At 45.1% G+C, this 26,039-nt stretch overlaps 1 protein-coding gene across 14 annotated transcripts in view; it reads left to right on the top strand.

Annotated features, from left to right (window-relative positions):
• Positions 1 to 859: 859 nt before the first annotated feature.
• ERC2 (ELKS/RAB6-interacting/CAST family member 2) overlaps positions 860 to 26,039 on the top strand; it is a 2,157,515-nt gene continuing 2,132,335 nt past the window's right edge. For all 14 annotated transcript variants that reach the window (XR_010186954.1, XR_010186951.1, XR_010186955.1 and 11 more), the window contains exon 1: positions 860 to 1,058. The gene's annotated coding sequence lies outside the window, so the exon portion shown is untranslated. The remainder of the gene's footprint in view (positions 1,059 to 26,039) is intronic.

The following is a 26,039-nucleotide window of genomic DNA, read 5'->3' as shown; positions in this document are numbered from 1 at the left end:
TGTGCGGCAACAGCCGGGGAAGACCTTTCTGCTGGCTAATAATGTGATGTGTAGTTACAGCAGGCTAATGCCATCTTTAGATGGCGATAGCTGCTTGGTTTATCTGTCACCTTCGCATCCCCCATAGAATCCTATGGGAGCTGTGGCTGCTGGTGGGAATGGAGTGCTTTCAGGAAATAAGCTGCAAATATTTATTAATAAATGGGCCACTCATACAGAAATTAGTGGCTCATATAGTTATTTGCATTGCTTGCACGTCACATCTCCCAATCTCTAGGGAGGTTTTAAACAACTGCTCAAGGAATTGTCCCTGTTTTTAATAATGACCATTAACACTGTGAGATTTTCCTGGACAGTGCTTATGAGTGACTGGTATGGGGGCATTTATGTGCTTCTATGAACCCACACATACAGTACCATATACTGAATAGTGTAACCTAATACTTGGTGATAGAAAAAGATTAGTGAGGCTGATTTAGGTGATTGTTGCACATATACTGCACATACTGCACATATACTGCTTTGTACAATAAGGTTAGTGACCTAGCACCTTGGCCATATACAGTAGCTCATATATATATATATTATATATATATATATATATATATATATATACAGTAGATAGCTAGATAGATATGTGTGTGTGTGTGTGTGTATGTATGTATATATATATGTATATATGTATATGTATATATATGTGTGTATATATATATATATATATATATATATATGTGTGTGTGTGTGTATATTATACAGTATATAGCACATCTGTAGCATGAAATCTATAGAGTAGACTATATAGATGACAGGCTCTCCCTGTCTCCTCCCTGCTGCCCTCTAGCGGCCAGATGCTGGGAGAGGCCCCGGAGCATGCTGGGAGTGTTGAGTCATGGGGGCTGTCAGCTCCCGGCTGAGGGAGACGGTGTGAGGAGGAAGACAAGGGTACAATCGCTGACCTCCTCCCCTATCACAGCCCCCGCCCGCCTCAGACATGGTCCCGGAGAACCTGATACCAAGGAGGAGCAGACACAGGCTGGGATCTCATCATCCTGGGAGAGGTGAGCAGGCTGCTGGGGCGGCTGTCCTCCATCCTCACCATAATATTCTTATAATATACAGACTCAGCACCAGGAGGCAGGACGATTTCCTGGGACAAGTGCATGCTATCAGTGCACTGCTCTCTGCCATCCTCTCCCCAAACACCTACCCGTAATATGCATTAATATTCTCAGTATAAGGGCATCATATCTGCATGCAGACCCCAAGGCTACATTACTCATTACTATATGTGTATATTGTGCATGAGCAGATACAAATCTTATGTATGCTTTATGTCATTATTAATGGTCACCAACATGTCATTTAAATCCTACATGTTCATATTATCTGTAAATCTTGCTCATCACCATTATAGCTAAACCCCCCACATGATGTATAGTGTAATTCTCCTGCTCCTCATACACTTACTGTATTCCCCATGCACATTTATACATTATCTGATTGCACCTTATCCTCACACACATGTACATACCTAGTGTATGCACTGCTCCATAACTGCCACATGTTCCTTACATGATCAGGATTTGCACACAGTACACATATACATTATGCAACCAAACGCAATCCCCTGTATATTCCTAGCCATAGACATACATGTATAGTATACATGTAAATAGAAATGGTGTTTGCACATCTCCGTAATGCCTGGCACTGATTTGTAATGGTTAAAGTTACTGAGACTCCCCCTTTCTGTATATCTTTTATGTCTCTTTCACTGTCTCTTACTTCCTCTGCGCTCTCTCTCTCTCCCCTCTGTTCAGTGTTCTCTCTGTCTCATTCTGTCTGCAAGTGTGGAGTTGGATTCTTCACCTATCTTAATGTTTCTGATCTATCACTATATATTTGCAAAATGCATTTCTTGTATAGCTGGCTCGTGTTGCCTTGTGTGCCCACTTGTGCTATCTAACACTTGTCACTGCTATGGGGGAATGTGTGCACAAATAGGGGTTGCATCCTCTCCCCATCCTCACTGATTTGACATACTAGTTGTCAATTGTTTAGCTATAAGTACAGTGTACATACTTAATAGGGTGTTGTGTCTTTCTGTTGTACATGCTAATATTGGGGTGTGGGCATTTTGTTGGGTGTCTTTTTTTTTTTTTTGTGCACATCGTAAGCCTAAATTTCAGAATTACATGTCTGTTTTGTTGCACATAATAATAGCAATATTGCAGTGGTTTGCTCAATGTGTCAAGTGATCTTCGTCAGTTTTTTTTTTTTTTGCAGATCTTTATTTTCAGTTGTAGTATTACAGGGGTACAGTGCCTGTCTACCAAATTGCCCATAGTAGTGAAATCTAGTTAGCACCACTGGAGTATGGAAAGTCTGGGGTTCCTACAATTTAAAGGTCCTTGAGTTCTTATGAGTATCGCTCTATCTCTACCAATTAGAATTGTGAGTTTGTGAGTTTTTTCTGGTTCCCTGTGAGTAATGGGGTTGTCAGTATATTTGTGCAGCGGTGTTCCGGCCCCAGTCAAACGGTCAGGAAAAGCTCTTCTGAAAATTCTGTGCTAAATGACTAGAAAATAAGCCAATCAGCATACAGAGTGAATGATTTCTGACTGATCCGCCTGGAACTTCTTCTGCATCTTTGAGAGTAATGTGGATTGGGTCACCTCAGCTGCTTCAGAACCTCCAAAGAAATCATATTGGCACAAATTCATTAGTTTTGCAATCCAATAAAGTAGAAGGATGATTGCAGCTGCTTCTTCTAGGGTTTTTGAGCATCAAAATGCTTTTTCATCATGGGCAGACAGTATTACACAATCATCAGTCAGGCAGAAAAATCTTTGTCGTATTTCCACTTTTCAAAGACCATTTATTTGAGTGAATTTGCAAAAAAAATAAAATCAAATTTGTAAGGGTCACAGTCAGTTCTTTCCTGACTCATTCTCCAGTTCCATAACGCAGACAATATTTTGTCTTAATAATAAGTAGCACTTACCTTTTATCTTTGCAGAAAATCACATGGATGTTTAAAGAACACCGGGTGAGATTTGGGCTTGCTCAGACTCCTTTTTGGATGTATTTAAAGCTGTCATTGTCTTTTTGAGGGATGGTTATCCATATCGCAGAAATCATATGTCTGAATGGATCTTATTGGCAAGCAAACAGTATAGCTCAGTGGTTTCCCAAACTGTGCCTAAGCACCCTGGGGTGCCGCAAGGCTTTTGCAGGAGTGCCTTGGTTTGGTGGTCCTGTGCCAAATCAGATTATATATGGTCAAAGTGATAGGTAGAACCAGTGCTGGTGGCTGCCAACCAGAAGCACAACTGTACACCACCATATTACTGACCCTAAGGATGACAGGAAAGCACAGTTTACTTAATTTAATATTTTATTTCAAATTTATCAATAAAGAAACTTTATCCTAGAGCTGCCTTAAAGAAATGCTGATACTCTAGGTCGCTGTGATTCAAGAAAGTTTGGCAACCACTGGTATAGCTGTTTAATCACTAGTTACCATCTATTAACACAATTTTATAAACGAAAGGTAATAAAATTAGCTATGTCACCTGTTACATATTTCGAATAATCTACATAGCACACATAAGAGGACAGACTAAAATAACTTAACAATACATGTTTTGTGTGTGATGAAGACAACAAGTGTACTCCCATATATCAGTGGTGATTCATTATAAAGTTTATTGATTTGATAAGTTTGACCAAACTATTATCCATGATGATTAGGCCAATGAGGTCACTGTTCCGTTAGAATATATTGCTCCACGGATTGCTGTGCTGCTCCTGTACTAGCTCTTATGGTGTGTACACACGGTGAGATCCTTGCTATGCCCGATTTTCACTTTGCGATTTCCCCTGAACTTCCCGGAGCCCAGCACCACCAATTTTAACTAACTTTTCTTGAGATATGGACTATGGCCCTCATTCCGAGTTGTTCGCTCGTTCTTTTTCATCGCATCGCAGCGATTTTCCGCAAACTGCGCATGCGCAATGTTCGCACTGCGACTGCGCCAAGTAAATTTGCTAAGAAGTTTGGTATTTTACTCACGGCATTACAAGGTTTTTTCTTCGTTCTGGTGATCGGAGTGTGATTGACAGGAAGTGGGTGTTTCTGGGCGGAAACTGGCCGTTTTATGGGAGTGTGTGAAAAAACGCTGCCGTTTCTGGGAAAACGCGGGAGTGGCTGAAGAAACGGGGGAGTGTCTGGTCGAACGCTGGGTGTGTTTGTGACGTCAAACCAGGAACGACAAGCACTGAACTGATCGCAGTGGCAGAGTAAGTGTCGAGCTACTCAGAAACTGCACAGAAAAATCTTTTTGCAATATTGCGAATACTTTGTTTGCAATTCTGCTAAGCTAAGATACACTCCCAGAGGGCGGCGGCTTAGCGTGTGTAATGCTGCTAAAAGCGGCTAGCGAGCGAACAACTCGGAATGAGGGCCTATGTGTGCTTATGATTTTGGCTTATGTGAGATTTAATTGACATGTGAGATGAGCTAGATAGTACACCGATCTAGCAAAGATTGTCTTGCCTGCACAGTCTATCTTTTCTTGCGATACCGACCTGGCGGGGCCGTGCATCGCAATCGAATCGGGATCGCAAGTGGCATAACACCTTGTGATCTGCACTAACTTTTCTTATGATTTTGACTATATAGTCAAAATTATAAGGAAAAATCTCACCATGTGTACACACCATTAGGACTGAGTTCCTGCCATGCCAGAATTGTTCATATTTGGTTTGGGTTAGACAAACTCCCACAAGATTCAGTTGTCAGTCAATTTTGTTGACTAAGCGAACAAATCAAGAGACAAACTTGTGTGACAAGCTTTGTTGAGTGTGAGCGCTGATCAACCAGTGTTGTATGCAATTTGGCCACGGGTAGTGGTGACCAATTTGCTCTAATGTGGTTGTTCTGGTGCTGTTCCAAGTAGTCTGAGCTAAGTGCAGAGACTGCCTTCCTGCAATGGTCTCTTGGTGATGTATGTATAGTAACGTGGTAAGGCCCACATCCACTAGTGCGAGGTATCACATGTGAACCTCGCATGCGATATTCCGCTAACTCACTCAGCAGCTCCCGGGTGGCTGGATTGCATACGATACATTGTATGTGTCCATTTGGATAAATTGTATCGTATGCGATCCCAGTCATTACTGCGGGATATGACAAATCCTTGTGTCAGCCATGCCGATCTGCGACTCGCCTCTGATCGGAGACGGAGGAAAATAACATGCTATGTGACACTTTTCATCCGATCCCTCAATCCAAAAGCTCGGAATTGGATGAGAAGTGTCCCTATCGCACTAGTGGATGGGGGCCTTTACATTTGGCGACAAGTCATCATTCTACAACTTTTTTAAAGCATTAAAGATTAGCTGTAGAGAGTTCCCATGACACAGGAGGCTAGTCAGTTTCGTCAAGTCAGCCAACCAAAATCACATAGTGTATGTAAATTTAAATTTATAATCATCTGACCTCTTGTGTTATCTGCACTTCACTACATTTTTAAGCTGTATTAACTTATAATAAAAATATACCACTATCATAAATAGGGAATGTCTTGTCCAGATTCTTATGAACACTCAAATAAATAAATAAAAATATATAATTGTAATTAAATCTATCTAGCCATCCATCCATCCACATTGAGATGCAGAGATGCGATGCATACAGTATGTCAGTTGTGAACAGATAACAGACAAGGGCATTAAGTGTTATACATATAAATATTTTTATTGATCTCAGACAGGTGGAAGATTTAAGTAGCAAGGTAAGGTTCTCCCAAAATGTGGACTGCTGTTGGAGAAGGCGAAGCTTCTAGGTTCCTTATTGACTTGAGTGGCAAAGGACAGGTGTCTGGTGTAGATCTTAGGTGATAAGTGTTCTTAGCTGCTGGGGAGTACAGTATCTGTTGATGTAATTAGGCCACTTGTTCAGTGAAATTTCATCCAGGTAAAGTGAACATCTACAATCAAGGGACCGCTAGATCAGGTAGCATATTACAATGGTGTGTATTGTAGTTACACAGTAAAACAAAACGGAACATCGGGATGTAAATATTAACAAGCTTGCCAAGGTGAATTTCAGGAGATGTATTGTAAATGACATCACCATAGTCTGTAATTGACACTAGCATCAATTCTGCCACTTGCTTACTGGCCGTAGGAGTAAATGATAGGCATTCGTTATACTGTAATTGTACAGTCATAGTTCTAAATGAGATGAGTGTGCTCATGGGTAAGAGTTGTAGAGGACCTAGTGATGTCTGGTGTAAGAACCTGTTGTGCTACTTTTCAGGGCTTGCACAGAGGATTTTTTGACTATAGCATGTTGTCTATTTAGTGTTCTCTATTAATGATTCTGTGCACCACTGTTATGTTTGTTATAGGGTTCAGTTATGCCTATTCCAAGTATTTAATGCAGTGGTCCCCAAACTGTGTGTGTAGGCACCCTGGGGTGCCTCATGACACTTGCAGGGATGCCTTGGATTCGTGGTCCAGGACCAATTCAAATTATTTATGGTCAATGTAATAGGCATCACCAGTGCTGGTGGCTTCCCATCATAAATTATGTTGACAGTAATGGATCTTGTCCCTCACCATATAACTGACCCTAATGATATATAAAAAAAAATAAAAATCTTAATTTAATATTTCTTTCTAAATTTCTTAATAAGAAACTCTTGGACTAGGGGTGCTCTAGGGTACCATGATTCAAAAAAGTTTGAGAACCACTGATTCAGTGTGACCCAAGTTGTACCATAGCTTAGGCATTGTGTATGTTAGCCAGCACTGCTATTGAGGAATTAGCTGTAGATTGGAGCTCCTAACATTTTATTTTCATCACTAGTCCAGAATTTAGGCATATGGGAATTAAAGTTCTGTTTTATGGTTTTACTTTTTTTCCATTTACCAGCTTTCCATTTTTACGTGGTGTAAGCACCGCTTTTTGATTTAAATGAATTGGGAGTATCCTGCTAAAACTGGATAGAAGTATGATGCCATTATCTAGAAAATCACACAATTTTTACTTATCTTTTTATCCATCTTCCTTGCAGCCAGTGATTCTCTGTAATGTCCGTATCCTATTAGGGGAAGAGACTTTGGGTCCTATTTATCAAGGTTTTTTAAAATAAAATGTTGTGGAAACTGCAGTAGCATAGAAAGAAATATGGTTACTGGTGGTCATTCCGAGTTGTTCGCCCGCTAGCAGTTTTTAGCAGCCGTGCAAACGCAATGCCGCCTCCCACTGGGAGTGTATTTTAGCTTAGCAGAAGTGCGAACGAAAGGATCTCAGAGCGGCTACAAGATAATTTTGGGCAGTTTCAGAGTAGCTTCAGACCTACTCAGCGCTTGTGATCACTTCAGACTATTCAGTTCCTGTTTTGACGTCACGAACATGCCCTGCGTTCGCCCAGCCACGCCTGCGTTTTCCCTGGCACGCCTGCATTTTTATGAACACTCCCTGAAAACGGTCAGTTGACACCCTGAAACGCCCACTTCATGTCAGTCACACTGCGGCCAGCAGTGCGACTGAAATGCTTTGCTAGACCTTGTGTGAAACTATATTGTTTGTTGTAATAGTATGACGCCCGTGTGCATTGCGCCGCATATGCATGCGCAGAAGTGCCGTTCTTTTGCCTGATCGCTGCACAGCGACCAAAAGCCGCTAGCGATCAACTCTGAATGACCACCACTGTTGCTTGGAGAGGGATGAAACCACTATTGTGACTGTTCATTCCTGTAATGCAATGTCACAGAGACCAGAGTTACCCAAATTTGCTGCCTGGGATCTGCTGCATTCCTAGGATATTATTTAGTGACAAATGTAATCTTTTACAACCAAACACCTAATTGCTAACATTGAACAAGTACTGCTAGTTATGCAACAGAACAGAAGCCTGATTTGTTGATATAGGTTAAAGGTTAAAATAAGAAACATTTCTCCTCTACTTCCCTCTATGCGTATCCCACATAATGTTTATCATTTACAGTTTTCAAAAATCCTTTTCGCTTTATTCCTTTTTAGTGCTGAGCGAGAGGTGACCACAAATAGTCCACCGTCATCTCGTCTCATGTTATCAGACTTAGTATACTTGCATCTCCAATCAAAGCTGTCTCTCTAATGCACTGCCATGTGCTTAGTATGATGCTACATTGAAATGCAAGATTTCACTATAACATGGTAGCGTGCATGGTAACATAGGTGTATAGAAATCTGATATCATGCATGTAGGAACAAAGACCTACAGTACTGTAAGTTGTGTCTGTATAACTGAATTGCTGGATGCTTAAGGACCTACTGTGGTCAATACTCAGAAAACAATCAGACCTACAGTGGGGAAAAAAAATATTTGGACAGCCACCAATTGTGCAAGTTGACCCACTTAAAAAGATGATAGAGGTCTGTAATTTCCATCATAGGTACATTTCAACTGTGAGAGACAGAATCTGAAAAAAACCCCATAGGAAATCACATTGTATGATTTTTTAAACAATTTATTTGTATATTCTTGCGGAAAATAAATATTTGGACAATCAAAAAGTTTAAAGGTGCATACACACGGAGCGATATAACTGAGCGATTTTGACTATATAGTCAAAATCGCTCAGAAAGTTAGTGCAGATCGCTCCGTGTGTACACAGCCAGCGATAGCGATGCGCGTCCCCGCTAGGTCGCTATCGCTGGGAAAAATAGTCAGTGCAGGCAAGTCAATTTTGGCTATGTCGCTGCAAAAGTTAGTCAAAATCGCTAACACTTTAAGAGGCCAGCGATTTTTCCCAGCGATAGCGATGTGCAGGCGGCGGTGGTGCGGGCGGCGGCGGGTTGTGTGGGCGACGGCGGGTTGCGGCGGCGGTGTGGGCGGCGGTGGGTTGCGGTGGCGGTGTGGGCGGCGGCGGTGCGGGCGGCGGTGGGTTGCGGCAGCGGTGCGGGCGGGGGAAATTTACCTTTCTATTGCAGAGTTTGGCAGCGGAGCGGTACCAGTTTCAAAAATGGCGCCTCAGCGTCATTTTTGAAATTCAAGATGGCCGCCGCGAGCCAATCACGGCTCGCCGCGTCATCGCCCCGCCCCCTCCCGCTGACTTATATAAGTCAGCGCGAGGCAGCGGCTGTCAGTCCGACGGCGGAGGAGGAGCGGAGAAGAGCTCCTGAAGACGCCGTGGAAGTCCTGGATGGGCGGCGGCTATGCAAAAGAGCTTAGCAGCCGCCGCCCACCAGGTGAAGATGCTGGAAGTCCTGGGAAGGCGGCGACCATGCAAAAGAGCTTAAAGGCCGCCGCCCCCAGGTGAAGACCCAGTTTAATAAAGGATTTTTAAAAGAATGTGTTGTGTTTTTTTTTAAATATTTTCTTTACAGGTGGACTACAGGTGCCAGCGGGCCCTTTATGTCCGGGCATGCTGGCACTTGTGGTTCTCCAAGTGCCAACATGCTGGGGCAGGCTTGCTGGGACCTGTAGGCCTCCTGTAAAGAACAATATTACTATTGAAAGGCTATCAGCCTCCCATCCACCGGGCCACGGATGGGGGGGACAGCCTCGGGCTTCACCCCTGGCTCTTGGGTGGATGGAGGGGGGGACTCCTTGATTTAAGGGGTCCTCACTCCAGTGTACCCCGGCCAGGGGTGACTAGTTGGGGGGGTAATGGCACGGCCGCAGGGACCAATATAAAAGTGTCCCCCGGCTGTGGCATTATCTCCCTGGCTAGTGGAGCCCGGTGCTGGTTTGGAAAATACGGGGGACCCCTATGTCTTTTGTCCCCCGTATTTTTTAAACCAGGACCGGACGCAGAGCCCGGTGCTGGTTGTCTAAATATGGGGGAACCCTACTCATTTTTTCCTCTGTATTTTAACAACCAGGACTGGCTCAAAGAGCCCGAGGCTGGTTTTACATAGGAGGGGGGACCCCACGCCAATTTTTTTTTTAACTTTCAGCTATTTAAATACCAGCCACCCTGTAAAATCGTCCTATATATGACACTCATCCCCTTATTTAAATGAGATAGTCAAAATCTCCCATAGCCAAAATCTCCCATAGCCAAAATCTCTTGCATAGTTAGACAAAATCTCTGGTAAAGTTAGTCAAAATCTCCTACTGCCAGTTCAAGGGAAAAGTTAGTCAAAATCTCTCATAGCCAAAATCTCTCCGTGTGTATGCACCTTAACTCAATACTTTGTAATATAACCTCGGTTGGCAATTACAGAGGTCAAACGTTTCCTGTAGTTCTTGACCAGGTTTGCACACACTGTAGCAGGTATTTTGGCCCACTCTTCCATGCAGATCTTCTCTAGCTCTGTCAGGTTTTGGGGCTGTCGCCGGACAACACGGACTTTCATCTCCCTCCACAGATTTTCTATTGGGTTGAGGGCTGGAGACTGGCTAGGCAACTCCAGGACCTTGAAATGCTTCTTACAGAGCCACTCCTTAGTTGCCCGGGCGGTGTGTTTGGGGTCATTGTCATGCTGGAAGACCCAGCCACGTTCCATCTTCAATGCTCTTACTGAGGGAAGGAGGTTTTTGCCCAAAATCTCACGATACATGGCCCCATTCATCCTCCCCTTAATACGGATCAGTCGTCCTGTCCCCTTTGCAGAAAAGTAGCCCCAAAGCATGATGTTTCCACCCCCATGTTTCACAGTGGGTATGGTGTTCTTGGGATGCCATTCATCATTCTATTCCCTCCAAACACGGCAAGTGTAGTTTATACCAAGAAGTTTGATTTTGCTCTCATCTGACCACATTACATTCTCCCAATCCTCCTAGGCAAAATCCTGACACATCCCAGTAAATATTTTGAACCTAACCCACCACTCCCGCATCCTAAAGCTATCCACCCACTTCCCCAGCCTAAACCTAACCATTCCCATAATGCAGTGTTTTTCAACCACTGTACCGTGGCACACTAGTGTGCCCTGAGCAGTCTCCAGGTGTGCCTCCATAGAAGCACAGGCAGGCCCATCAGTGTTTTGCCGCTACTGAAGCCCTGGAACGATCAATACTGGTGGGTTTAGCGGTTGCAGAGCCAGTTCTAATTTTGGGCCCGGGCAGTGTTGGGCTCTTCTGGCTTTCTCAGATGTGGCTCAGGAGTTACCTATGGAGAAGCTGCGACATGACATCCCAGGACACGCAGCTGCACCATGTATCACCATTATATTTGAATGTGCCTTGGCAATATTTGCATCTTGTTCAGTGTGCTGTGAGTTGTAAAAGGTTGAAAATCTCTGCCCTAATGCCTTCCCTAACTCCACCCCCACTACTTAACTTTGGGATGTGTTGGGTTTCTGATCGTCGGGATCCCGTTGTCGGTCTTCTGACTGTCATGATCCCAACTGTAGATATTTTGACGGCGTGCCCTTTTTGGTTTGTATTTTTTGAAGATAACTGTTGATCTTACTATTGCAGTAGAAGGTTTGTTTCCTGCTGCTATTGTGTCATGAGTAGTGCATGTTTTTACTGGCTATGGATGTCTTGTTATCAGTTATTTTTCTGAACTGCCTTCTTGGCTTTTTACTTATACCAATTGTAGTGTTCACTCTAGGCTGTTTTAGCAGGGCGCCGTGCCCTGCCCGATTTTTAAAAGGCAAAACCCGCCCTGCCCCTTTTGCGGAGCCCTGCTGGAACAGCCGCCCGCTTCCTGCCCTCCCAGCGTATAAAGATGCCGTGCGCATGCGAGCGGCATCCATTCACGCATTGGGAGAGAGCTGGGGGAAGCCCAGCACCGACGGAGGTGCTGGGCATGCCCCCAACAGTGACGTCGACGGCCACAGACACCCTCTATAGCAGCGTCTGTGGGCCGCACCGCCCACTAAAATGACGGGTGCGAGGCCACACCCCCTAATTTGCATGGCCACGCCTCCTAAGACGCGCACGCGCCAATGTGCCCTCGGACTCCGGCGCCCTGCCCCTTCCTGATCCTAGAAGGAACACTATAATTGTATTGATTTTCTGACTGAACAGATGGGGCAGATGTATAAAGCAATAGTGATAAAAGTGATAAAGCAGTTATAACTGCAAGGTGATAACATACCAGCCAATCATTACGGATTTGAAAAATGACAGTTAGGAGTGACCGGCTGGTGCGTTATCACCTTGCACTTATCACTGCTTTATTCCTTCTCCAGGCTTATTACATCTGCCCCGTTAGGCTCGTATCTAACGACCAATCTTATTGCTACACAGTGATTTTTAGGGAAATTGTTCTATACTTCAAATCGCAAATTTATTTTCAATTCGCATGATGCTAGAACAGCTAACTTACCACGTAAAAAAAGTTGTACCATAAGAGTGTGACTTTCATAGGGTAATATTGTGAAATAATTAAAACTGTGCTTATTATCTCTGCGGCTTGTTCCATTTTCATGCGTAATGTACTGAGTAATTAGCTATTCCACGCTTCCATTTTCCTCATGATAATAACTGAGATGGTTACTTTTATAATACATAATCAAATATAAACTCAAGTTCTGCTTGGAAATATTGAACTTTGAAAAATCTGTATTTAACTTCCCCGTAAATCAGGTTCAGGGTTGCATACGGTTTTGTAGACAAACCAGTCTGTTGGCCACAGACCATTGCTTCTTGTTCTTATAACCTTACGCTGTATTACAGGATATAAAATCAATTTCTTGATCTGAAATGCATTTGTGCAAGTTTAGAGCTTAAATACGTTTCAATAAAGTAGAAAATAGAAGTTTTAAGACAGAAGATTTTGTTCCCAACATCTGACCCTACTTCACACAAACTTCATGCTAGATGATCTGGTTAGGAAGTAGAAAATAAACCTGTCACTCAAATTAAGGTGCTTAACGACCTGTTAAACTAACACTAACCCCTGGTTTTAAGGCTGCTCTTTGCTTTGCAAATGATCAGAAAATATAGGTGGTTTTTTTTTTGTATATAAAGAATATACCTCTAAGTATTTTGAACTACATATGAATAGAGGACATGTAAAAGACAATTGTATAAACATGTACGAATTCCGAAAGGACACATAAACACTAGAAACACATTAGTCAATGTATTTTGCCATCAATCAGCTGCAGTTTCCTATTCGGATTTAGTATAGGTAAAAAAAGAAGAAGCTGAAATTAGTCTTTGAAGCTGCTGTGACATCAATAGCTCTGTCTCTATGTGAAAACCTTCACAGAGGAAGTATAATATAAATGAGTGTTACAAATTTGGTAAATCTATAGAGATGTAAATTTGAGATGTCTTAATGTAAGGAAATATTAATCCATGGTTTTTGGCGTTACCCGAGGAGCACCCGTAGCAGATATGGTAAAAACTGACAGGACCATTTTTGTAGTTTATTAAATTCTACACACTGGAGGTGCAATCCAAATTTTGATTCGTTTGGGCGTTATCGTTCACGTTGCGACGCATCTGCGGCCAAGAAAACTGATATGTTTAAACAACAGAAGGTGGTTAAAACTGTATTACCCCATTCTGATTATCTCGTGGACATCAGGAAGGAACCCTGGTCTACCCCAGGTAAGAAATTCCCGCTCCCTAAATGGGCTTTGGCTCACTATCCTCTCCCAGCAGAGTTATGTAGTTAGTTGGAAAATCCACCGCTGGTGGATTCTCATGTCACCTGTCTCGTGGTGTCGTCTACTCTGCCTGTCACCACTGTCACCTCCCTGAAGGAACCGACAGATAAGCGTGTGGAGAGATGCCTGAAATATATATATTCCCTTGCAGGGGCCATTCATAGGCCCACCATAGCTGCCTCTTGGGCCGCAAAAGGTATTGAGGCGTGGGTTCATGCGTTAGAGGATGAGCTGCCCAAGGATATTTCTGACAAAGCCAGACAATATGCCTCACATATGCACCGCTGCCTTTTACATTCAGGAGGCGTCCTCTGAGGCAGGGGTACTGGCAGCCAAAACGTCATCCACGTCTGTCCTGGCTTGCTGCATACTGTGGTTACGGTCATGGAAACTGGATTTGGACTCCAAGAAGATCTTTGAGGTACTCCCATTTACTGGGAACATTTTATTTGGAGAGGACCTGAATAAAATAGTGTTTTAACTAGCAGCTGCTAAGACTGCTTTTTTTCCTCCTACTAATCCTTCTACTCAGAAGGCGAAGACTACCACTTTTCGTTCCTTTTGACCTCAAGGGAAAGCCAAGGGTCAGTCTTACCCCAGACAATCTTGTGCTCCCAAGACCACCAAGCCCAAGACGAAACAGTCCTGGGCTGCCCGTCAGCCAGCTTTGAAACAAGATAAGCCTGCTGCATGATGGGGCGGGCCTCCCCCTGGGGGACTCCAGGGTGGGAGGCCGACTTCTACAGTTCGCCCAGGTCTGGTTAAAGACCACTTCAGACGCTTGGGTACTGGAAGTTGTCTCTCACGGGTACGCTGTCTCCTTCAAGCGACGTCCCGCTCACCAGTTCTGCACAACGGTACTCCCTTCGGATCTGTTGAAGGCGCAGGCTTTACAAACGGTGGTAAGTTCCCTCCTGAGTACTGTGGTTGTGCCGGTACCTCAGTCCCAGCGTGGCAGAGGCTATTATTCGACCCTGTTTCTGGTGCAGAAACCCAATGGGTCTTTTCGGCCTATACTCAACCTCAACCTCAAGTCACTGAACAAATTTGTAAGGGTAGCCAAGTTTGTATGGAAACGTTGTGCTCTATTGTGCTGGCGATGGAACCTGGAGAGTACATGGTATCCCTGGATATACAGATTGTTTATCTGCATATTCCTATATTCCTATTGCCATATCGCATCAGCAGTTCCTGCGTTTTGCTATTGGCGACAGTCACTACCAATTCCAGGCTCTGCCGTTCAGACTGGCCACAGCTCCTTGGATCTTCACCAAGGTTATGGCCGTGATGACAGCGCACCTCTGTCGTCAGGGAGTCAGAATCCTACCATACTTGGACAACCTGCTGATTCTGGCGTGTTCCTACAATGTCCTCCTCAGTCATCTACAATTGACTGTGAGTTGCTTACAAGCCCACGGATGGCTGATCAACTGGAAGAAGTCCTCGCTGGTCCCAGCTCAGAGCATGGAGCACCTGGGGACGCTTCTGGACACACACAGTCCGAGACTGTTCCTGTCTCCAGACAAGGTCCTTAAAGTCCAAGACAGGATAAGACACTTCATCCGTCACCACAGAGTGTTGATTCACTCAGCGATGCAAGTACTTGGCCTGATGGTGTCGACTTTCGACATGGTGGAGTACACTCAATTTCATTCTTCGCCCACTGCAACGATTCATTCTTGGCAAGTGGGATGGCCTGCCTCATCGGATCAGATCCCAGACTCCGGAGGTTTGTTTGTTGCTGACCTGGTGGCTCCAGGACCAGCAATTAAGCAGGGGTTGTCCCTTCTGGATTCCTGACTGGGTCCTCCTGACGACGGATGCCAGTCTGAGGGGATGGGGAGCAGTGTTGGAGCAACACTCTTTTCAGGGTCGGTGTACCAAGGAAGAATCACAACTTCCAATAAATATCCTAGAGCTGAGGGCGGTGTTCAATGCATTATCACTTGCCCTGCCTCTGGTACGAAACAGACCGGTTCAAGTACTGTCAGACAACTCCACGACAGTGGCATACATAAACCATCAAGGCGGCACTGGAAGCCGCATGCCTACGAAGAAAGTGTCAAAAATCCTTTGTTGGGCAGAACGCTATCTGCCAAGTATATCGGCAGTGTTCATTCCGGGTGTACTGAACTGGGAAGGACTACCTCAGTCGTCTGGACGTACACGCCGGAGAGTGGAGTCTTCATCCAGAAGTCTTTCAACTCTTAGTGGACAGGTGGGGTCTACCGGACGTAGACCCCATGGCGTCTAAACACAATCACAAGGTTCCGGTTTTCAAATCAAGGACAAGGGATCCTCAAACAGCGTTCGTGGATGCACTAGCAATTCCATGGAACTTTCAGCTGCCTTACGTGTTCCCTCCAGTGTCACTCCTGCCCAGGGTTCTACGGAAGTTCAAACAGGAAGGAGGAATGCTGCTTCTAGTCGCTCCAGCGTGGCCCAGAAGGCATTGGTTCTCAGACCTGCAGCGTCTGTCGGCGGGGCATCCCCTTCTACTTCCTCAACGACCAGACCTCCTCGTACAGGGCCCTTGTCTCTACACAGACCTGGCCTTCCTGGCTTTGATGGCGTGGCTCTTGAAGCATCACTCCGAGAGCCAAAGGATTTTCAGAGGCGGTTATTCAAACAATGTTGAAAGCCCACAAAGCGGCCTCTGCTCAGTTTTATTACAGGGTTTGAAATTCTTTCTGCAGTGGGGTACACTGGCATTCCACAGGGAATAACATCGAGGTGTAGAGTTAAACCTTGATCTGAGGGACCAACAGGCTTAAGCTTTGACTGTTCCCAGGATGCACTGCACCGCCTCCTCTATAGCCCCGCCTCCAGGCACTGGAGCTCAGTTTGTGAGTTGGTGCCTGCAGTGCAGGAAGCTAACAGGTGGGACTGCGCTAGGCAGCCCTAATAACTAAGAGCTTTTTAAGAAGAAGTCTACAAGGGCCGCAGCACAGGCACTAGATGCTCCATCACCTCCCCCAGCGGCGCTGCATACTCCCGTGCTCTGGTTGCCGGGTACTTGCAGCGGAGGCGCTCTGGTCATCAGGCACACATCACCACCGCTGCTGCTCTCCTGGTTCGCGTCGCCACACTTCAGGGAGGAAGTAAGAGGGTCACCCAGGTGGGACCCGCCAAAATCGCGATCCGGTCATGGTCCCAGGAGATGGACTACGCCGCTGGCGTGGACAATGTGGCCGTACAGGGACTCCACTATATCCACCAGAACAGGGAGCTCAGGTCCGATTTACTAAAATTCGTTTATTATAGGCTCCATAATACCCGGTGGTGAAATGGGCAGAGGGGATAAGGCGATGACCTGTAGCCCCTCCCCCAGCTCCAGGCGCCATCTACAGCAGGTGTTCCCGCCCTGGAGCTGCATCTCTCTCTCCCCCTCACTCCCTGTCAGCGTTTGGGCACCATTTCACAGAGCTGCGCTGCTACTGGGACTGCTGGGCACTGTCTCCTCTGTAAAGTCACCTGTTTCATCAGCGCTGTGCATTTACAGGACACTAAAGTATTCTACATGTCGTTTAGACAGCGTTAGTTAAGAACAAGTGCACTTCTGTATGAATATTTAGTACAAGTATTCTGTGACATACATCCAGTGTTTACTGTGCATTGTTATATCTGTATACATACATTTCTATATGTAGTATTACTAGTCCAGTGCAATTTTATTTTTTATATGTAATAATTTCTGCATTGTACCTGTGACTGTGTGTGCCTACAGCTGCTGTGTGGATTCTAATCTGTGTATCACACATATTGCTATCACTATATTCTGTGCCCTGGGGGTCTAAGTGTATCAGGGTCTCATATACCATATAGTGTTCCACAGAATATACTATTTTGCATTTTTCACTGTGTGTTTCAGTCACCTCATAGCACTTAAATCCTCTTTTTGTGCTCTGCAATTGCGGTCACATATCTTAGGTTTTTTTTTTGTCAGATATTGTGCCCTAAGGCTACATTCCCAATAATGTCCTCTACACAGGGCGGTAAATCCGCAGATGCTCCTGCATCATGCAGTGCTGGCGCCACGGATTTACCTGAGGAAATGATTTCTGCTGAGGGTTCAGGTACTGGGTGTTCTGCAACCCCTAGTCAGCCCGCAGCACCTGTGGCAGATCCACCTAGGGCTGCGTTTTCAAATATGCTGACTACGCTTGTAACAAGACTTACGCCCCCTGTGGTACCTCTTGTGCCATTACAGCCACATATTGGGGGTCATTCCGAGTTGATTGTAGGTCTGCTAAATTTAGCACAGCTACAATCATTTTCCCTGACATGCGGGGGTACGCCCAGCACAGGGCTAGTCCGCCCCGCATGTCAGTCCGGCCCCCCCCCCCCCCCGCACAAATACAAACGCATCGCACAGTGGCAATGCCTTTGTATTTGAGGAGTAACTCCCGGCCAGCGCAGCTCCTGCGGCTTGCCGGAAGTTGTTCATCGCAGCCGCCGCGGCCCGCCCCCCCCCCCCAGGTCCGGCCACTCCTGCGTTGGCCGGACTGCTCCCCCTAAACTGTGGCTTAACGCCGCCGTTCAGCCCCCTCCCGCCCAGCGACCACCTCTGTCTCAGAGGCGATCCCTAGGTAATGAAAGCTGCCATGCGCTGGCGCACTGCGGCGCTGGCTCATGTGCAGTTCTAACCCAATCGCTGCGCTGCGACAAACTGCAGCGAGCGATCGGGTCGGAATGACCCCCATTGTCCCTGTAGTTAATCCACCATTGGGCGGATACTCTGTCAACCCAGTTACAGCAATTAAATCAGTCCTTGGTTAAACAAAATCCTTACCCTCGCCCTACTGGGACCAAAGGGTCATATAAGCGGGCCATTTCTTCCTCACAATCCACTAATATTTCGGATGATTCTTCTGATTCGGATGGGGAATATACTGATCCATCAGATGCTGATACCGCTGTTTCTGATGAAGATTCTACAACACAGGTTGATGTTCCTGACCTAGTGGAGGCTATCAAGCTGATTCTTCAGAGTGATGATGAGATTGACCCTCCTGATACATCTAAGAAACCTGATAAGTTTACTAAATTAGTCTTACCACATTCTGACCATTTAATTGACATATGTCAGGAATCCTTGTCTTCTCCAGGAAATAAATTTTCCCTGTCCAAAAAGATGCTAGCTCGTTATCCTTTCTCTGAGGAGCTGAGTAACACGTGGGAAACCCTGCCACCAATGGACTCACATGTAGCCCGTCTTGTGGTGTCATCTACTCTGCCTGTCACCACCATCACCTCTTTGAAGGAACCGACGGATAAGCGTGTGGAGGGTTGCTTGAAGTCTATTTACACTCTTACAGGTGCTGTACATAGACCCACTATGGCAGGCTCTTGGGCTGCAAAAGGCATTGAAGCATGGGTTCAGGCAAATGAGGAAGAGCTACCTCCAAATTTTTCTGACACTGCAAGACAGTATCTGTCCTGTATTACCACAGCCTCCCACTATATTCAGGAGGCGGCCTATGATGCAGGCGTTATGGCGGCCAAGGCATCTACTACGTCTATCCTGGCTCACCGGATTCTGTGGGTACGGTCCTGGTCGGTGGCCCTGGACTCTAAGAAGACCTTGGAGGTACTCCCTTTTAAGGGAGATACACTGTTTGTGGATGATCTAAACAAGATTGTGACCGACTTTCTCCCAAGTACTAATCCTTCGGTTCCGAAGGCTAAGAGTACTACTTTTCGCTCCTTTCGACCTCCAGGTAAAACAAAGGGTCAGGCGTCCCCGAGACAGGCTCACACTTCCAAGTCCTCTAAGCCCAAACCTAAACGTTCTTGGGCCGCCCGTCAGCCTGCTTCCAAACTGGACAAGCCTGCTACATGACAGGGCGGGCCTTCCCCTGGGGGACTCCATGGTGGGAGGCCGGCTTCTGCAGTTCGCCCAAGTATGGTTAAAGACCACTTCGGACGCCTGAGCGCAGGAAGTGGTCTCTCACGGGTACGCAATCTTTTTCAAGAGACGTCCCCCTCACCAGTTTTGCTCAACGGTTATCCCTTTGGATCAGTTAAAAGCACAAACTCTATATTTGGTTGTCCAATCCCTCCTGGATACAGGAGTGATAGTGCCAGTGCCTCTGTCTCAGAGAGGCAGGGGATACTATTCAACGCTGTTTCTAGTTCCGAAGCCCAATGGATCCTTCTTGCCTATACTCAACATCAAGTCTTTGATCAAATGTTTGAGGGTGTCCATATTCCATATGGAAACTCTGCACTCTATTGTACTGGCTTTGGAACCCAAGGACTATATGCTATCCCTGGATATACAGGATGCTTACCTACACATACCTATTGCCATATCGCATCAGCAATATCTATGGTTTGCTTTTGGCAACCTTCATTATCCGTTCCAAGCCTTGCCTTTCGGACTGACCACGGCTCCTCGGATCTTCACTGAGGTCATGTCTGTCATGACGGCCCTTCTCCGCCGTCAGGGTGTCAAGATCCTGCCGTATCTGGATGACTTGTTGATCCTGGTGAACTCCCCAGAGGTTCTCCTCCGTCATCTGGAACTGTCGGTCCAATTCCTACAAGCCCACGGGTGGCTCATCAACTGGAAGAAACCCTCACTGGTCCCTGCTCAGAGCATGGTGCACCTGGGGGCATTACTGGACACACACAATCACCGTTTGTTCTTGTCTCCAGAGAAGGTCCTGAAATTTCAGGACAGAATCAGATGCTTCCTTTCTCGCCCAAGAGTGTCGATACACTCGGGGATGTGAATACTGTGCCTCATGATGTCGTTTTTCGACATGGTATAGTGTGCTCAATTTCATTCCCGCCCTCTGCAGAGGTTAATCCTTTCCAAGTGGGATGGCCTGCCTCACCGGATCAGGTCTAAAATGATCTCCTTGACTCAGGAGGTTCGTCTGTCGCTGACCCGGTGGCTACAGGACCAGCGGTTAAGCAGGGGCCATCCCTTCTGGATCCCCAACTGGGTCTTACTGACTACATATGCCAGTCTGAGGAGTTGGGGCGCGGAGTTGGAGCAACACTCCTTCCAGGGTCGGTTGACCAAAGAGAAATCACTCCTCCCGATAAACGTTTTGGAATTGCGGGCAGTGTTCAATGCTTTGTCTCTTGCCCTGCCTCTGTTACAGAACAGGCCCATTCAAGTACGGTTAGACAACGCCACCATGGTGGCATACATAAATCATCAAGGCGGCACTCGAAGCCATGATGGAAGTGTCAAAAATCCTTCGTAGGGCGGAACGCCATCTGCCAGGAATATCGGCAGTGTTCATTCCGGGAGTCCTCAACTGGGAAGCGGATTTTCTCAGTTGTCAGGACGTGCATGCCGGAGAGTGGAGTCTTCATCAGGAAGTCTTTCAACTCCTAGTGGACAAGTTTGGCCTACCAGATGAAGGCCTGATGGCGTCTCGACACAATCACAAAGTTCTGGTCTTCGGATCAAGGACCAGGGATCCTCAAGCAGCGTTCGTGATTACTCATTTTACTAAGTCTCTGGATAATTGGAATAATCTTCCTTTATCATTACTGGGCAGGATAGAACTTTGACTAAGACTATGCTTTTACCAAAACGCACGTATTGTATGCAAATGTTGCCAATTCGACTTACGTTGGCTATATTCCATTTTTCAGAGATTTATATAGAAATCGAAAAAAATCAAAGATTTCCAGACAGAAACTTCAATTACCAAAAGCAGATTGGGGGTGGGGATTTGTGGATTTACTTCAATACTCCTGTGCTTTACTGTTCAGGTATATCTTGGACTGGTTGCTAGGAACAAGTATGTACGGTATCTGTTTGGATGGTCGACCATGTTATGGTCGACAGTCATTAGGTCGACCACTATTGGTCGACATTGACATGGTCGACGTGGACACATGGTCGACACATGAAAGTTCGACACATGAAAAATGTCGACACAAGTTTTTCACATTTTTTCTTTTATTCTTTTGTGGAAATTTTCTATACTTTACGATTCACGAGGACTACGATTGGGAACGGTAACCTGTGCCGAGCCCAGCGAGGCACCTTGCCCGAAGCACGAGGGGACACTGTGCACTAATTGGGGTTCCCCGTCACTTTACGCAAAATAACGACACCAAAAAAAGTTCAACTCGTGTTGACCTTTCATTTGCCGACCATTTACATGTGTCTACAATGTGTCCATGTTGACCATGTCAATGTCGACCAATAGTGGTCGACCTAATGACTGTCGATCATAACATGGTCGACCATTCCTACCGGAACCGTATGTACACTACCTATGAATTAGACTGTGCTTTGTTTTCACCCTACGCTCCTGGAGCACTTCTGTATACGACCAGAGCGAATTTAGCTTCAGAGGTGTACACTAATCCGTTTTTAAAGACACATATAATACCTGGTGGGCAACTAATAAGTTAGGTAAAAATCCACAAAATTCGAAATGTATCCCTCTCTGCACCAACCCCATGTTCATTCCTGGTTTACAAGATACCCTTAAGACTCAAATTGAAGGGTTTACGCAGTACTTCCTAAGTTTTTGACCCGGATGGCCAATTCATATCCTTTTCACAACTGAAGGAGACGTATGGTGTCTCTGACCATTACAGATTTCCTTTTACCCAACTTGCACACTATATCAAATCTCTCTCCCCCATAATGTTGCAGCTGAGTTCTCCAGATCCTGTAGCTCAAATAGAAAATCGTTTTTTAAATGCTACCTACAAAACAAAACACATCTACCAGAAACTCATATCTCCTAGTAAACATACTGTGTGGGAATCTACGGCTGAACTGTGGAAGAAAGACATTTTGTCCCTCATTACTGGAGACATGCTATTTAAATATTATCATAAAACGTTGAAAACGTTACACACATCCTCCCATCAAGGAACCTGACAATGCTAAATTCCTTTGTCGTATAAACAACCCTTTATGAAGCTAAGAACACTGTACGCTGTTTACTTAAGAAGTACCGTAATGATACGCTATCTGCGTAACGATCGCTCAGCCGTAGGCGAGACGCTCAAGCGTCACGTTCGCTCGCGGCCCAGTGATCGCAGGACACGTTATTGGTTATGTCTAGGGGAAAGATTCGCTGTAGCGTAGCCTACGCTCGAGACCACGAGGAGGTCACCAGCGATGCAGACGCTCACAACACTATACCTTTATGATAAAACCTTATACCAATGAAATACACTGAATACCTTAATGTGAGTACAGGGTGTAAGTGCAACCTTGTGTAACCTGACTAACTACAAAGCTGCTTGAGCGTCACCGACGCTCAAGTGAACACTTAACACTATAGAAAATACACAGATACTGGTTTAGGTTCCAAAGCCTATTAACTATGTATTATATCTAATATACTTGTAAAAGGGGATAACAGTACAAATGATACACTACAGTATAACATAAACCACCTAACCAGATAACTATACAGGAAACACACTACAATACAATACAGTTAAGTTTAAGGAGAAATAAGAGAAGATGAGAAGACAAGAGAGAGAGAGAGATTTGAGAGAGATTGGCTCACAATAACATTAAAAGACAATATGGTTGCAGCGAAGCTTACACATGTGAGGAACAATCGCTGCGCAGTTAATCAATGCTGAGAATCTTTGTTTAGAAAGTACTTGAGCTTACCCATGCTGCCTGTCCCTATATACACAACACCCAGCTACACAATCGTCCCTACAATGCCGCATGGGGCAGAAGCTAGACTCCATTTTATTCCAAAATGTCCAAGCCTCAAAACAATGCATATGTTCTGATTTTACAATTCCAAACAATCTAAATCACCTTTCACAATTTCAAGCAAACACAGTATCTCTATAACCAGAGCATATGAGTTATCACAAGACCAGACCACCAGGTACTCACAAGTATCAGCCTGCCATTGCTACCAGCACATATTCAAAAGTACTGCATGGTGGTATTTATGATTAACAAGATCCCAGCTACCATCACAGATTCCACAGGGCACCAACACTAACACCCAACAATCATCACAGCCAAGTTACAATATCCTATTTAAACCAGAAAGCAATATGTCTATATTTCCTTCTATAGCCATGTGATTCTATACTTAGCCTTTGGGAAGGAATTCTGTCCTGGGGATGTAGCCGCCATGCTGCTTGATGCTAGCTTAGTTCTGAGTGTCAGTCAGCCCTGTGATCTCCAGTGGGTATATCATACCTGCATTCCAGCTGTGGGGGTGTGTCAACCACAGGAAGTGTGTGTCCCTCCCAGCATGTGAGCCAGCTGCATCAGTGGCCTTGGTTATGTAACACAATGGGTGATGACCAACACATTCCTGTCTAGTGAGAAGCTATTGTTTGGCGAATACAAAACAGAATCCTGTCTGGGTTTTGTTCTATATTCATGATGTCCACTTTCAGTTGAGACAATGACATCTCAGCCCTCATTCTCCTGTATACAAATCCAGCCCCATTTGTAAACACAGGTGTTGGCCCTCCTTATTGAGTCTCAAAAGCTCAGTGTAATTAAAGGCTATTGTACTCCGTCTGCGGGAAAGATACTGATTTGGAGTACAATTGATCTTCAATTACTATTCCTGTGTTTACCTTATGCATGTGTAGATATGAGGCCCTCTTAACATGCAAACTATTGTTTGGGGGATCTCTGAGGTCAAAGAGACATTTGAGACCTACTGATGCCTGTCTCCAACTGTTCAGATGCATGACTAAGTAAGAACAAATAATAATAAATAAATGGACATAACTTCTTATGTCCATAACTATTCGCACGAGCAATTAATACGCTCCAAACCAACACCGGAATATTGCTAATTAAATACTCTTCCGATGGGTACCAAACACTGCTGTATGATTCCTGTTAGACCCTTCGTACGATGCAAAGAGGGACTCCTCAGCTCAGGGACATTCTATTTTAACCAAACTTTCAGAATCTATCAAAGGGACCATGATCTATAAACTACATTAATTGTGAACAGTTGTAACGAATGGGTCGCACGCTACGACTACGTAAACTCTACCGTAAATACGCATACCGCGCCTGCGAGTGCACGCTATTGCGGGTATGCGCCTCCACGGGAGAGCGCACGCATGCGCAGCACGGACCAGTGTGCGGTGCTAATATGGCAACGTGCATAGAGACATTTTTCTGACTTCGACAGTCCACCCTTTGGCAGTCAATAATAACTGCCACAAAACGTTTAAGGAGAAAAATGTAAGTCAGGGGTTAATTGATTTCCATGGTGGGGTAAGGAAGAAGAGAGGAGTAGGTGTGAAAAGGGTATGACCTAGTGAGAGAGTAGAAGCATGTGTGTATGAGTCCATGTTTGGAGGGTCATGTATCATCGTGCCGTACGTGTGGTAAATCAAGCTTCGAGGTATTGCGAAGTATACATTTGAATTCCTTCTTATCCCGTACTAAGGGTCTGTGGATGGGCTGTCAAACTCTACCGAGCTCATTTCGGCTATGGTTGTAACAAAATGGGGATGCACATTTTAGTTGATGATACATGAATGGGGGAGGTATGTGGTTGCTGATATCTGTGCCTGTATTCCCTGTCGACTATGTGTGTTATTACCTGAGGGTTGTAGAGATGAAGATAAAGAACACTTATGGAGAATGCAATGATATTCTATGTCAGGGAAATGTACATCTGTCGTTGAGGTTGTGTTCGGTATCTGTTGAGAGTCGTCTTCTTTGCGCTGTATTGCTCCTTAGGCATGAGCAAATAGCTTTGTCTGAGCCATCAGATTTACAAAAAATGTTGGGCTAGCGTGAGTTTAAAAGTACTAGGGAAACTGGGGATCCATGGCAAAGTTCATCAAGTGTCCATATCATAGGTTGTCAAAACTTCATCTTTGGTGCTTGTCTGTTGTCTGTATAGCGTCTCGTCAACTTCCACGTCCAAGGGGGTCTTTGCATCTTGGAGAAAAGCAGAAAAACAGGTGAAAGAAACGGACCGTATAATTGCATTTTTCATCACATTCTGGTTTCTATCATTGGGTCATAAATCAAATCCAGGTTAATTACAGTTTCCTCACTCCTCAAGCTCATCACTTTTGTACTTTGCTTGCACCTCATTAAAGCCTGCCCGCATCTAAATATCAATCCAATTGATATAACGACACCCAAGATACATAGTAGAAACTTTCCAACATCCTTTATGACTCCTTGAGCCCATTCTCCCAAACCGGAGAACCAATTTCGCGGGTTCAACCATGACACCCAACTAGTCAGCTCATTACCTACAGCAGCAAGGGTGAGATTGTGTTTTCGACGAAATTCCCACTTCAATTGGAGAATATCGTCCATCTTTTGGTCTATGACCTCTACCGGATCCTCGGTGCTATTTGTGATATACGTGCAACACTTTATGCCGTACTGTGTTGCCAATGTAACACAATATCCGCCTGTTACTGCTGTAAGATAATTAAGAACCATCCTATGCTGAACTAGTTCTGTTTTGTAAGCTTGAAGTTCTCTTCCAGTGTATCTAAA

Source organism: Pseudophryne corroboree, chromosome 9, assembly GCF_028390025.1.
Source record: "Pseudophryne corroboree isolate aPseCor3 chromosome 9, aPseCor3.hap2, whole genome shotgun sequence".
NCBI lineage: Eukaryota > Metazoa > Chordata > Amphibia > Anura > Myobatrachidae > Pseudophryne > Pseudophryne corroboree.
The sequence above is the reverse complement of the archived record's forward strand: the minus strand, read 5'-3'. Positions and strand labels throughout refer to the sequence as shown.